This window comes from Staurois parvus, unplaced genomic scaffold (assembly GCF_062004578.1).
Source record: "Staurois parvus isolate SC_StPar_1 unplaced genomic scaffold, SC_StPar_1.0 ptg001158l, whole genome shotgun sequence".
NCBI lineage: Eukaryota > Metazoa > Chordata > Amphibia > Anura > Ranidae > Staurois > Staurois parvus.
The window spans coordinates 1395778-1409634 of record NW_028318954.1 but is presented as its reverse complement, the minus strand read 5'-3'; the positions used below and the strand labels follow the sequence as shown (position 1 = coordinate 1409634).

General features: G+C 40.6%; 1 long non-coding RNA gene across 1 annotated transcript in view; it reads right to left on the bottom strand.

Moving 5' to 3' along the window:
• Positions 1–12496, bottom strand: part of LOC149439117 (uncharacterized) — a 45591-nt gene extending 33095 nt beyond the window's left edge. Inside the window, exons 1-3 of the long non-coding RNA XR_016307857.1 lie at positions 12417–12496; positions 8368–8440; positions 2201–2273 (exon numbers count right to left, since the gene is read on the bottom strand). This is a non-coding gene — a long non-coding RNA (uncharacterized LOC149439117). The remainder of the gene's footprint in view (positions 1–2200; positions 2274–8367; positions 8441–12416) is intronic.
• Between the last annotated feature and the right edge of the window lie 1361 nt (positions 12497–13857).

Genomic DNA, 13857 nt, shown 5'->3' with positions numbered 1-13857 from the left:
GGGGCATCTTTTCCCACTGCTTGTAAAAGCAATCCTGCAGCTAATCGGCCAGGCGGATTGCTTTTACATGAAAGCCGATCGCCAGCTAAAAAAACGATACCAAGATGATGCCTGCAGCTGGCATCATCCTGGTATAACAATAATGGTGTGAACCTCCTGCACTCAGGATACCTTCCAAAAAAATTAAATAATCCCGAGAAGCTGCTCACATTAAATCATATACCAATGATCTTCAGCATAAACATGTGGAACCAATGTAGCGCTACTCGCTTAAATTAAGATAAACATGTGAACCAAAATACCTAGTGGATAAATATCAAATAAATAAAATAAGTGTCCACTAAAGTGAAATCATGCACATAAAACATATATGTGACTAAATCTAAATTACTAAAGTGAAAATAATCATATCAACTAAAAAGTAATACGTGCTTTTTGCAAATGCATATATATATATATACACATACATTAACAATGTGCATTAACATACCCCATAAAGTGAAAAGGTCCAAACGTGCATATATGTGAACTCAATACGTGCACCTGCACACAAACAACATATATTTCCGTGTATATAAAGTCCAAATAAAGATGATCACACTCAGGTGAACACAAAACACTTGTGCTGGTATTTGTATATAGAAGTGAGTTGATAGTTGAGCAGAAGATCATCCGAACACTGGCTGAATCAGCTTCTCACCTTAAGGATTCGACCCTTGCGAGTCAAAACGTTTACTAGGATCCCTCTCACAGATCCTCCAGGTAAGTATCACTCCAAACGACTGCTCACACTGTATATGAATCTCCCCCCAGGGATCAGCACTTCGATAATGGCTCCTTCTCCAAGTAAGGTTAAATGCTGTGCCAACCACTCATATGGAACATAAAACACAAGCTCCTTGCAGCAGTGCTTTTCCTAGCCTGATTCCTTTCACATGTGTGGTTTGGCTGTGCTCACCTATCTACCCATGTTGTTTGTGTGCAGGTGCACGTTTTGAGTTCACATATATGCACGTTTGGACCTTTTCACTTTATGGGGTATATATATATGTGTTAATGCACATTGTTAATGTATGTGTGTATATATATATATACATATATATTCATTTGCAAAAAGCACGTATTACTTTTTAGTTGATATGATTATTTTCACTTTAGTAATTTAGATTTAATCACATATATGTTTTATGTGCATGATTTCACTTTAGTGGGCACTTATTTATTTATTTGATATTTATCCACTAGGTATTTTGGTTCACATGTTTATCTTAATTTAAGCGAGTAGCGCTACATTGGTTCCACATGATCATCCTGGTATAACCACTCAAAGTCCAGTGAAGTACGTCGCTGGTCCTTGTTGGGTATATATGCTATGTTCTTTTTTTTATACAGCCTGTAGCAGTGGCATCCCGAGGCAGGTGTGGGGAGTGCGGTCACCGACCGCACAGGGTGACACCGGACACCATCCTGCACGGATCGTCGGCTTTCTTTACAACTTACCTTTTCTTGGAGTGGGTTCAGTGTCACCCCGTATAGGTTGCATGCCGACGATCCTGCGGGATATGTCTCCCATGTAGATATATCCCCCCTGAAGCAATTGTGCATGTCCCGGTTTCAACCGGGACATGGCAGTTGCTTCAGGGGGACATATCTACATGGGAGACACAGCTTGCCGCTAAACCGGACCCGCTCCAAGAAAAGGTAAGTTGTAAAGAAAGTCAACAATCCCTGCAGGATGGATCGGATCTGCGGATTGAGCATAATGGATTGGTGTCCGATCCATTATGCTCAATCCGCAGATCCGATCCATTCTGCGGAGATCTTCTGAGGGGGTGTCAACAAGTGTTACCGCACTGTCTGACACCAACCCTAGGGACGCCTCTGGCCTGTGCGCTGAATGAAAAAAAGAGAAGAAATCTCTGCCAGAAAAAGTGTGTGATATGCCCACCATTAGAATATACCACCCTGCATCCACCCACTTCTAATGATGGACACACATGAAACATAAAATGTGTGAAAAAAAAAATAATCTAACAGATTCCTCTATTCACATTGGTCAATGTGGCTGAAGAAATCTCTGCCAAAATGTTTTTTTAAATATATACACCCACTGGTCACCCCAGGTCCCCATGCTTTGACATATATGCTCTTTTTTAACTGCGGATAAAAAATCTCATCCAACAGCGCTGTACACACTTACTTATGGATATGCTGAGAGCAAGACCCTGTTGTTGTCAGAATAAACAAGTTGGTGCTGCAGCTGAATGGCATTCCTGGAAAGAAAACAGCAATGGTTAACAATAAAACAGCAACTCAATAAAACAACTTTTTTATTGAAATATGTGCCAAAAAATTTTACAAAAACATATATGCCGAAGCATAGGGTCATCCACCCACTGGCCACCCTAGGCCCCTATGTTTCGGCATATATGCTCTTTTTTATATTTAATAATTTTTATTGATTTTCAAAAAGTTTAATAGTACATACAGTGCGGATCGAAAGTTTGGGCACCCCAGCTAAAAATTTGTATTATTGTGCATAAAGAAGCCAAGGAAAGATGGAAAAATCTCCAAAAGGCATCAAATTACAGATTAGACATTCTTATAATATGTCAACAAAAGTTAGATTTTATTTCCATCATTTACACTTTCAAAATAACAGAAAACAAAAAAATGGTGTCTGCAAAAGTTTGGGCACCCTGCAGAGTTAATATCTTGTACTGCCCCCTTTGGCAAGTATCACAGCTTGTAAACGCTTTTTGTAGCCAGCCAAGAGTCTTTCAATTCTTGTTTGAGGTATCTTTGCCCATTCTTCCTTACAAAAGTCTTCCAGTTCTTTGAGATTTCTGGGCTGTCTGTCACGCACTGCTCTTTTAAGGTCTATCCATAGATTTTCAATTATGTTGAGGTCAGGAGATTGTGAAGGCCATGGCAAAACCTTCAGTTTACGCCTCTTGATGTAATCCCCCGTGGATTTCGAGGTGTGTTTAGGATCATTATCCATTTGTAGAAGCCATCCTCTCTTTAACTTCAGCTTTTTCACAGATGGCATCAAGTTACCATCCAAAATTTGCTGAAATTTTATTGAATCCATTTTTCCTTCTACCCGTGAGATGTTCCCTGTGCCACTGGCTGCAACACAACCCAAAGCATGATTGATCCAACCCCATGCTTAACAGTTGGACAGAGGTTCTTTTCATTAAATTCTGTGCCCCTTCTTCTCCAAACGTACCTTTGCTCATTCCGGCCAAAAAGTCCAATTTTAACCTCATCGGTCCACAAAACTTGTTTCCAAAATGCATCAGGCTTGTCTATATGTTCATTTGCAAAGTTCAAACGATGATTTTTGTGGTGAGGACGTAGAAGAGGTTTTCTTCTGATGACTCTTCCATGAAGACCATATTTGTACAAGTATCTCTTTATAGTGGAATAGTGTACCACAACTCCAGTGTCTGCCAGATCTTTCTGGAGGGATCGTGCAGTCAAACGTGGGTTTTGAATTGTTTTTCTGACAATCCTGCGAGCTGTTCTGTCTGATATTTTTCTTGGTCTTCCAGATCTTGCTTTAACTTCCACTGTTCCTGATGACTGCCATTTCTTAATTACATTCCGAACAGAGGATATTGACATCTGAAAACGCTTTGCTATCTTCTTATAGCCTTGTGAGCATCAACTATTTTCAGTTTCAGTTTTCTAGACAACTGCTTAGAAGAACCCATAGTGCTGATTGTTGGGGCAAGGTCAGATGAGTCTGGGCATTTAAAACCTTTGAGATTGACATAACCTGGTCTTCCCAGATGATGATTGAGAACAATCCATGACACTGGCAGGTCTCAGCTTGGCATAGGGGGCAGTGCATGCTATAAATTCTGCAGGGTGCCCAAACTTTTGCAGATGCCATTTTTTTGTTTTCTGTTATTTTGAAAGTGTAAATGATGGAAATAAAATCTAACTTTTGTTGCCATATTATAAGAATGTCTAATCTGTAATTTGATGCCTTTTGGAGATTTTTCCATCTTTCCTTGGCTTCTTTATGCACATTAATACAAATTTTTAGCTGGGGTGCCCAAACTTTCGATCCCCACTGTATATTGTCAGGTATAGCAGGGACACATCTGTTTTACCAAGCCAAACATGGTTAATACAATATAGGTAGTAACCTTTTAACATTGTTCACAACATAGCAGGTTCGTATACGTCAAGCCTACTCAAGCAATGCATTTGGCATAACGTTCCTTATAGCTTTAAACCTGACAAAGGCATATTGCTTTAAGAAGGATTTAGAACAAACTGCTGTGTGTTTTCACTCTAAATGTACCAGGGAAGAGAAATGGTTGTAAGGGTACTATGGATTGTTATAGCACCAGAATAAGTGAGTAGGTTACCTCATATTTTCCCAAGGATACCATTGTGCATAAAATATACGTATTTGAAACTGATTATATGCAATACATTTTTCATATTCATATGTTAATGCAAAATGTTGTTTAACCTCCAATATGGTTGGGGGCTCATTGGATTTCAACCGCCTAGTTATAGCTAATCTAGCAGCCATCAATATATGTATAGTTAATGGTCTTAATTGAGTTGGGATGTTATCTATGCCAATACTTAATACTGCACATTATCAATCTGTAGATACTGTTCCAGAAGCTTCTCAGGTGAGGACATGCCCAAAGAATATGGATTAAAGATCCTACTTGTCCACATCCTTTCCAACACTTATCATCATTAGATGGATCGAATTTTGCTTTAATACATGGAGTAATATACCATCTAAGGTGGATTTTTTGAGACATCTCCCAATATGTAGAACATTTAGAGAAGGAGAAGTTACTTATGGCTTTGCGCCATTGATTTTTCTGAATAGGGTGTTGGAGCATTATTTTCCATTTAATAAGAGGGGGTGATTTGGTGAATGTAGTTTTGTTCTGTAATAAACCATAAATCGTATATATGCCTTTAATTTTTGGGAGTGTTCCATTCCATAATAGCCAGGTTTTAGAGGGTATAGTTAGAGACAGGGGTGAATGACGTTTAATATAAGACTGTATAGATGCATCAAGTAGAAATTCTGTGGTGGGAAATGATAATGAATCTATGAAGTATTGCAGTGGTTGAATACCTTTACCATGAATAATATCTTTAATAAATAGATCTTTCATTGCGGGCCAATGGTTAAATGATGTATTTGGAAGTAAAAATCTTAATACAGCTAGGGACCTGAGCATTTGGCTCGTTAGAGTTATGTGTTTTTAGGAAATATTTCCATGCCTGTAATGTGGCTGAAATGAAGGGGTGAGATGTGGAAAATATGAAATGAGTAACTGAATGAGCTAAAAGTAGATGTTTCAAGGAACCTACATAACTTTGTTTGATGGAACTCCATAATTTGTCTACATATGGGGTAAACCAGAATTTGGCCTGATCTAAAATGGCTGCAATATAATAATCTTTAAAGTCTGGTAGGCCCATTCCACCTGCTTTCTTATGTTTAATAAGAAGTTTATGAGAAAATCTAGCTTTTTTATCTTGCCATATAAATTTAGACAATATACATTGCATATCAGTAAAAAAGGAGCTTGGAAGTAATATTGGATGGGCTCAGAAATAAAAGAGTAGTTTAGGGAGAATAAGCATTTTAAATGCTGCTAATCGCCCCGACCAGGACACGTAAAATTTAGACACGTTATCTAGTTCTTTTTGTACCTGTGTTAGTAAAGGGATATAGATAACACGTATAATTTTGATAAAGGAGTGGTAATCTTAATCCCGAGATAGGATAGTGGATCTTTAGACTAAGTATAGGGTAACTTAGGCTGGCCATAGACGGGCCGTTTATCGGCCGAATTGTCAGCCGATAAACGAAAAATCGGAAGTTGCTGCCATGGATGCTGCCACCAATGCTTACGAAAAACAGCCGTTTTTCGTGGATATTCCAGCATGACCGATAAAAAGAAACAAGAACATCCACAAAAAACGGCCGATGGCATTGCCCCACTAACGGTGTGAATATCGGCTGATTTTTCGTTCGGACGAAAATTCGGCCGATAAACGACCTGTCTATGGCCTGCATACGTCTGTAGACTTGAAGATATTGCAGAATCCACACTGACACTCATGATGTGTGATTTAGTTTAATTTATCTTGTAGTAAGAGATGCGATTAAATCATTGCAAGAATTCGTGAACAGCCGGCAGCGATACCTCTGGTGCTGATAAAGTCAGTATGACATCATCTGCAAATAATGATATAATATGAGTATGGTCATTAATTGAGATTCCAAATATTGTAGAATGGGTCCTACATTTTTCAGCCAAAGGTTCCATGAGAAGAGTAAAGATTAAGGGTGATAAAGGGCAGCCTTGGTGAGTGCCATTAGTTATAGGAAAGCTGTTGGATAACATTCCTTCTGTGAAAACTTTGGCCTATGGGGTTGTATATAGTGCCATAATGGCTGAATGGATGTTAGCTGTTAAGCCAAATTTAGTCAAGGTTTGGGATAAGTATCCCCAGTGTATACGGTCAAATGCTTTTTTGCATCTAGTGTTAGAAGAGGGGAAGGCACTTTGTTTTGTAAGGCATGGTGAAGGACATTTATGATCCTGTGGGTAGCATCAGGGGCTTGTCGATCTCATACAATCCCACTTGATCTGCGTTGATCAATGAGGGAAGTCATTTTGCTATGCGGTTGACTATGATCTTAGCATACATTTTCAAGTCTGTGTTTAATAATGATATGGGGTGAAAGTTTTGTGGGTGATTTGGTTCTTTCCCTGGTTTTAGAAGGGTAATGATATTTGCGTTTAGCATCTCTGGAGAAAAGGAGGCTGAGGACACTACAGCAATAAATATTTTTTCTATGTATGGGCTCAGTTCTGTCATTTGTAGATGGTAATATTCCGCTGAAAGCCCATCAGGGCCAGAAGATTTGTTTGCAGGTAAGGACTTCATGGTATTTTCAATTTCAGTTTTAGAAATAGGTTGATTCAGTGTGGTCAACTGAGATGAGGACAGTATACGTAAGTCCACTGATTCTAAAAATTCATTAATGTTTCATAATAGGCTCTATATGCATCCGCGATTTCTTACGGATTATATACACATTTTTTAGTGAGTGGGTGAATAATGAATGATAATTTTTGTTTGTAGGTTCTCTCCTTAACTTGAGATGCCAAAAGCTTGCCAGCTTTGTTTCCATGGTAATAAGATCTGGCTTTAAGGGATACAAGTTTTTTGTTGTGATAAGCTACTAGGAGTGTGTGAAGTTGATGTCTGACTTGCATCAGCTGGGAACTGATGTTAGGAGAGAGAGAAGTTTTCTTTAAAGATTCTAGGTTGTCTATTTTGGTGAGAAGAGTGTCTATCTGCTGTGATCTTTTCTTTCTATTGATAGCGCTAATTTTAATGAGGTGACCTCTGTTATACACTTTATGAACATTCCAGAGGGTGAAGGGGTTCTCCATGGATGGCTCATCCATAGAAAAATATTCTTTAAGTACGGAAGATATTTTGCGCACATTGTCTGGTTTAGATATTAAGTGGGTGTCGTTGCGCCACATATAATATGTGCTCCCTCTATGGTCCTCTCCACCGTCATGGAAATCGGGGTATGATCCGAACAAGTAATAGGGTGTATTTCAGAGGTGGAGATATGTTGTAGCAAAAATGTATCTACGAGCAATAAGTCAATCCTCGAGTAGCTTAAATGAGAATAAGAAAAAAACATAAAGTGCCTTTCAGTAGAATGCTGACATCTCCATGTATCATACAAGTTAGAATTGGTTATAAACTTTTGCACGGTAACTCTACACGAAGGGCCACCATCCTTTGTTGAGGTGTCCATAGACACAGAGGGAACCGCATTGAAGTCCCCGCACATTATTACAAACCCTGCAGCATGTGTGTGTGACAGTCTCTGCTTGGATTTTACCGGGCTGCTTGTCATAGAGGGAGACTGAGCCTGTGATCCCTGCACCTGGAGATGGAATCACTGTCCTGTTGAGCCCTGACCTCTTTCAGAGCCTTCTTGGGAAGAATAACTTCTAGAAGAGGAAGGAGAACCTCCTCTGCCATCTTGGCCATGCTGCTTGCTAGAGAGGGGGAAGAAATCGGTGAGCTTGCCTGGTTTTGCCCAATTTTTTCTTTTCCTATTCACTCCCACAGTGATCTGGGGGTGAGTGGGAAGGTATTACCCCTTTTTGGAGGTTGTGTGCCGCTTGTAGAAGCTCCTGTGGGTCCCGTTTGTGAGGAGTTGTTCTCTTATACGGCCATCTTGCTCGGCATCTGGCCACGTCCCCCTCCCCATATATGCTCTTTTTTAACTGCAGATGAAAAATCTCATCCAACAGCGCTGCACACACTTACTTGTGTATATTCTGGGAGCAAGACCCTGTTGCTGTCTGAATAAACAAGTCGGTGCTGCAGCTGAATTGCATTCCTGCAAAGAAAACAGCAGTGGTTAACAATTAAACAGTAACAATAAAACAGTAACTCAATAAAACAACTTTTTAATTGAAATATGTGCCAAAAAAATTTACAAATTATATATGCCGAGCATAGGGACCATCCACACACTAGCCATCCCAGGCCCCCATGCTTCGGCATATATGCTCTTTTTTAACTGCAGATGAAAAATCTCATTCAACAGCGCTGTACATTATGAGAGCAAGACCCTGTTGCTGTCAGAATAAACAGGTTGGTGCTGCAGCAGAATGGCATTCCTGAAAAGAAAACAGCAATGGTTAACAATAAAACAGTAGAACAGTAACTCGACAGCAACAAAAAAAAAACTACAACTATTTTTGCTTTTTAAAATTACAAAAATTTTTTTTGTACTTGTACTTTTTATTTTTATGGGGTTTTTTTACTTTTTTTTTAAACTTGAATTTAAACAGATTGTAGGGGCTCTCAAAATGTGATAGCCAGTTTCCTGACTACCTAACATCTTATGTGTAACAACCATGTCTAAATATGTGCCCTGAACTGTGCCGTGCTGTACTCTATACTAATACTCCACTAGTGTGTGGTAGTGACGGAAGTAGTCCTTGATGCAAAGACCATGTTGGCCAGGACAGAAGGGTGTCATGCCTAATTCCATGTCTGCTACAGACACATCTTTTTTGGGGTATCCTTTGGGTTGGGGTACCAGGAATGGCATTGGGAAAATGTCTCTCATGCAGGCGGCTAACTGCATCTGGGTTGGGGGTTTGGGCCAGAGCACATTCTGGATATAAAAGGGCCATGATGATCTCTTCCTGGAATTTTAGGAAGAATCCACTACATCCAGTTGCTTTGTAAAGCACAAAAGCATTATATACAACCAATTGAAATAAATAAACTGACACTTTTTGTTACCAGCGTCTGGCTTTTAACTAAGTACGGCTTCATCATCTGGTCGTTAAAGTCCACCCCTCCCATGTTAAGGTTATAGTCCTGGACACAGAGGGGCTTCTCAACAACACCAGCTGCTGTGGCAATTTGGATGGTTGTGTCTGAGTGTACGGAAGACAGGATGAAAACATCCCGTTTGTCCTTCCACTTCACTGCGAACAATTCCTCATTTCTCAAGCAGGCTTTTTCCCCCTTTCTAAGACAGGTATTTACAAGCCGTTGGGGGAAGCCCTGGTGATTAGGTTGCACGGTGCCACATGCGCCAATTCCAAAATTGCTAAAGAGTGTCACGCTTGAATAAAAATTGTCCAAATATAAGTGGTACCCCATATGGAAAAAGGATAACACCAAGTCCCAAACTATCTTGCCACTGCGTCCCATGTAGCCTGGGCATCTGGGGGGCGCCGCATGACTATTTTTTCCCTCGTAAATCCAAAACTTATATGTATAGCCTGTTGCCCTCTCACAGGTCTTCTACATCTTGACCCCATATCTGGCACGCTTGCTGGGGAGAAATTGTTTGAATGCAAGGCGGCCATAAAAACTAATGAGGGACTCACCAACACAGATGTTTTGCTGGGGAGTATAGACATCTGCAGATTTATGGTTAAGATGATTTACGAGGGGCCGAATTTTGTGGAGCAAATTCAGGGTCACCTCAAGGACAACAGAGTGTATTGTTGTTAAAATGCATAAAATGGATTATATTCTCATATCTATGCCTGGCCATAGCAGCAGAGAGCACGGGCATATGATGAATCGGGTCTGTGAACCAATACAACCGCAATTCATTTTTCTAGCAATACCCATGTTGAGGGTTAGGCCAAAAAAACCTTTAAATTCGGAAACCGTAATAGGTTTCGATGCAAATGGTCTGGCAAGGTTTGAATTTGGGTTGGCGGCAATAAACTGTTGTGCATATAAATTTGCTTTGATCCACAATCAATGCATACAGATCTTCCGGAGATCACGGAAATCAAGGGGAGTGGTTAAATTTGCTGTTTCCACCTGAATTCTGGGTTAGGCAATGAATGGTGGAAGTCCGGGTGCTGCAGAATTTGTGGGCTGCCAATCGGGATTTGCAAGCACATCCGGAAGGACACTAGGTGCTCTATGGGCCTGTGTTCGAATTCTTGGTGGCTGTGGGAAATTACTTGTGCTCACCACCTCACCAGCTTGTACTGCACTTATGGGACTCGCCATGTCACCAAGTGATATTGCAGTGCTGGTATGTGAAAGGCCAGGATGTACTAGGCCGCTGGTGCTCACCAATTCACCAAATGGTAGAGCAGCACTAGTACTGGGACTCTGCTGCATATGAGAATCATCATGCAATTGTAACATCTCAGCAACTTGGGAATGGGGTCGGGTACACCTTACCTTAGTAGGGACCTATTCTACATCGTCTGAGCTATCTGTCCAGGTGCCACTGCTGTCTACAGGTTTGTATTCTGAGGCAGATTCTGTAAGTGAGGCTTCTCCTTCAATCTCAACTGACATGCTCAGAATCCTGTAGGCCTCTTCACTAGAGTACTTTTCGTTGGACGTTTTTGGCCACTAAATTTACAGGTACCTAGTGCGACCCATGGGAAAAAGAGCACCTGGCTGTCAGGGACTGCTTGAACCGCTGCAAAAAAATTTACCCGCAAGTGCTAACAGAGATCAGGCCTGATTCTGCGAACACTGTGGTTTTGTGTGCAATATAGCAAGTGACAGTGATCTACTGATACTGCACTTGCTGGGAGAGAGGGGTAAACATAGGGGCTAAAAGCAGGTGCTGGCAGGTGCCGGGGTTGATCCTGCTAATGCTGAATTTTTGGGGACACTATACTAATGTGAACGCTGGTATAGTGCTGATCTGATCAAAGATATTGATCCGTTCAGACACTATACTAGCAATGGAGGTTTTTAGTGTATGTGAGCGTGTTCCTGGCAATCAAGGGATTAAATGTGATGACTGGTGTAATGACAGGCAATCTGACTCTATCTGGGAGGGATGATAACTAACGCTAACGCTATCTGAAGTTGCCTGTGACACTAATACAGTGATCAGTAAAAAAATATGCACACTGTACTAATGAAACCAGTGACAGGGCAGTGAAGGGGTTAAATGGAGGGGTGCGATCAAGGGGTTAAATATGTCCAAAAAAGTGTTTTAACTATAAAAGTGTGCCGATATTACTCACTGTGGCTTGTTTCTTCTCTCTCTGGGATGGAATGTGCCCAGAGAGAGAAGATTGACTCATTTCCATTTCAGGGATCGATCATCAGATTTAGGCTGAACATCACTGGCCTAAATCTGATGATTGATCACCACACCCGTGCTGCCCTGTAGCAGGATTACTGCTATAGGGCGGACAGGAAGCAGTTAAAGGTTTATCCATGCAATGACAAAGTGTTTCTAGCTCTCTTTGTGGAATTACTGTACAGATTATTTACATTACAGACATTCTTTGTTTTTATGGACATTTTGTGATTCCTCATGATACTGTGGTCACTCATTCTTCATAGTTTTTTTTGCACTTTTATTTACACTATTATTTACACAATTATTGGTTTAGGAGGTCATTTGTATTATATTCAGTGGTTTGAGTAGCGCCTTTCTAATTTTTTGCTTAAGATGTGCACACTGTCTGTCCTAACAAACGTTTAAAGACCTCAAGGCTTGGGGCATAGATTGTATGTTAATGTACCTTTAATACTGTCCCTCAATCAATCCATTAGTTGCACATTGCAAGCTAATCTGAACAATTTTAGGTTGCCCTACAGAGTGCTATGTATAAAACTGCTCCAAAGAAACACTAGGTAATAGGTAATTGGTAAAAAAAATAATACATTTTGCATTTTAAATAATTTTGTGCTGTTTGAATCCGAGCATATAAAACATTTTTTTTTTGCCTACAAATATAGAAATGCACTTTAAAGTAGAATTCCAGTCAAATCCTAACTATACATAAATCTGCTCCCACCCCCATTCTAAGCCTATACTATCTACCCTGTAAAGGAAAGATTTGTATACTTACCTATACTAAGGGTGCTCTGATACAGTTACATGGTCTCTCCAGCAGCCGGCTTTAGTGCAAAGGAGAGATCACTGACAACAGCTGCAAAGCCTGGGCGATGACATCACCCATAGGCATGGGGCATCCGTTGTCAGCTGTCCTGAAGCAAGCGCTGGGAGCAGATCATGTGACCGGACTGGCGTGCCCTCAGAATAGCTACGTAGACATCTTTCCTTTGAAGGGTAGTTAGAATAGGCTTAGAATTGGGATGAGAGCAGGTTTAGGCATAGTTAGTATTCGACTTGAATGCTACCTTAAGAACTTTTCTGACTTTGCAGACTGTGCTTTTGTTTCAAGTCATTGACTCACTAGGGCATTAAAACAGAATCAGAATGGCATTCCCAGAGCCTTCATAAAATATAGCAATGACAGCTTCCATACTACTATACCCACAGGTTCTCCTTAAAGTGCAACTCTGGGCTCAGATCCCCCCTAGAGTACCCCTTCCCTTTAAAAAAAAAGGTTATGCATATCTTTTTTCAGGTTTCTTTGATCTGGTGATGTCACAGGTCCTTTTCACCTTCTTCTTCCATTGGCAGTGGGCAAATCCTAAACACTGCTCTGGGCTTCATTCAGCCTCGAAGAAGAGCGGGGCTGGATCTCTGAGCAGTTGAGTTTTGGGAGGTGTAGCTTCAGAGAGGAGGCAAGTGTAAGGCCCCTTTCACATGGGGTAGATTCCATTCCGATTAGCATTGGATCTGTGAGCTGATCCCCTGCTGATTGGAGCAGAGTGGTGGGATGTCCTCTACATTTCTGGAGAATGGACACGGACAGGGCCCTTTCTGCCCTGCTGTCTATTTATAACCAGCTACCTCCAATCTGCTCAGCCTAAGTGAAAAAGGATGGAGTCCTCTTCATTTTGTTTGTAGTGGACCAGATCAGACCCAGAGATATGAGGGTGTAAACCGACACAATTACAATTACACCCGCCTGTCCATAGGGCTGCATGGATCTTCTGATAAAGTCCATATGAAAAACTGATGAGTGGACCTGATCAGAATGCCCATTTGAAAGGGGCATAACAGCTTTTTTTATTTTGAATTTGTGCTAGAGAACCAACATCTCTTTGCCCAAACTGGAGGTGGGCTTTGATGTCAGTGTTGTCATTTGGAAAGTTTTTTCCAACTTTTTTCAGTTGGAAACAGCCCAAGCCAAGAATGCTACAGGGTAACGATTAGGGAAAGTATAGAAGTGGAACTAAAAAAAAAACCTGTGTAAAATTTACAATGTTATTTACAAATGCAGTTCTATTTTATTGACATACTCATTGGCTATTATAATGTCTTTATAGCACCACATCTGATTTTTGTGCTGATGTTCTGTGTTCCAAAGCTAAACTAACTACTATACTGAGAAGTGGACAGTAATCAGGAAAATCACATCTTTATTTCAACAATAAACA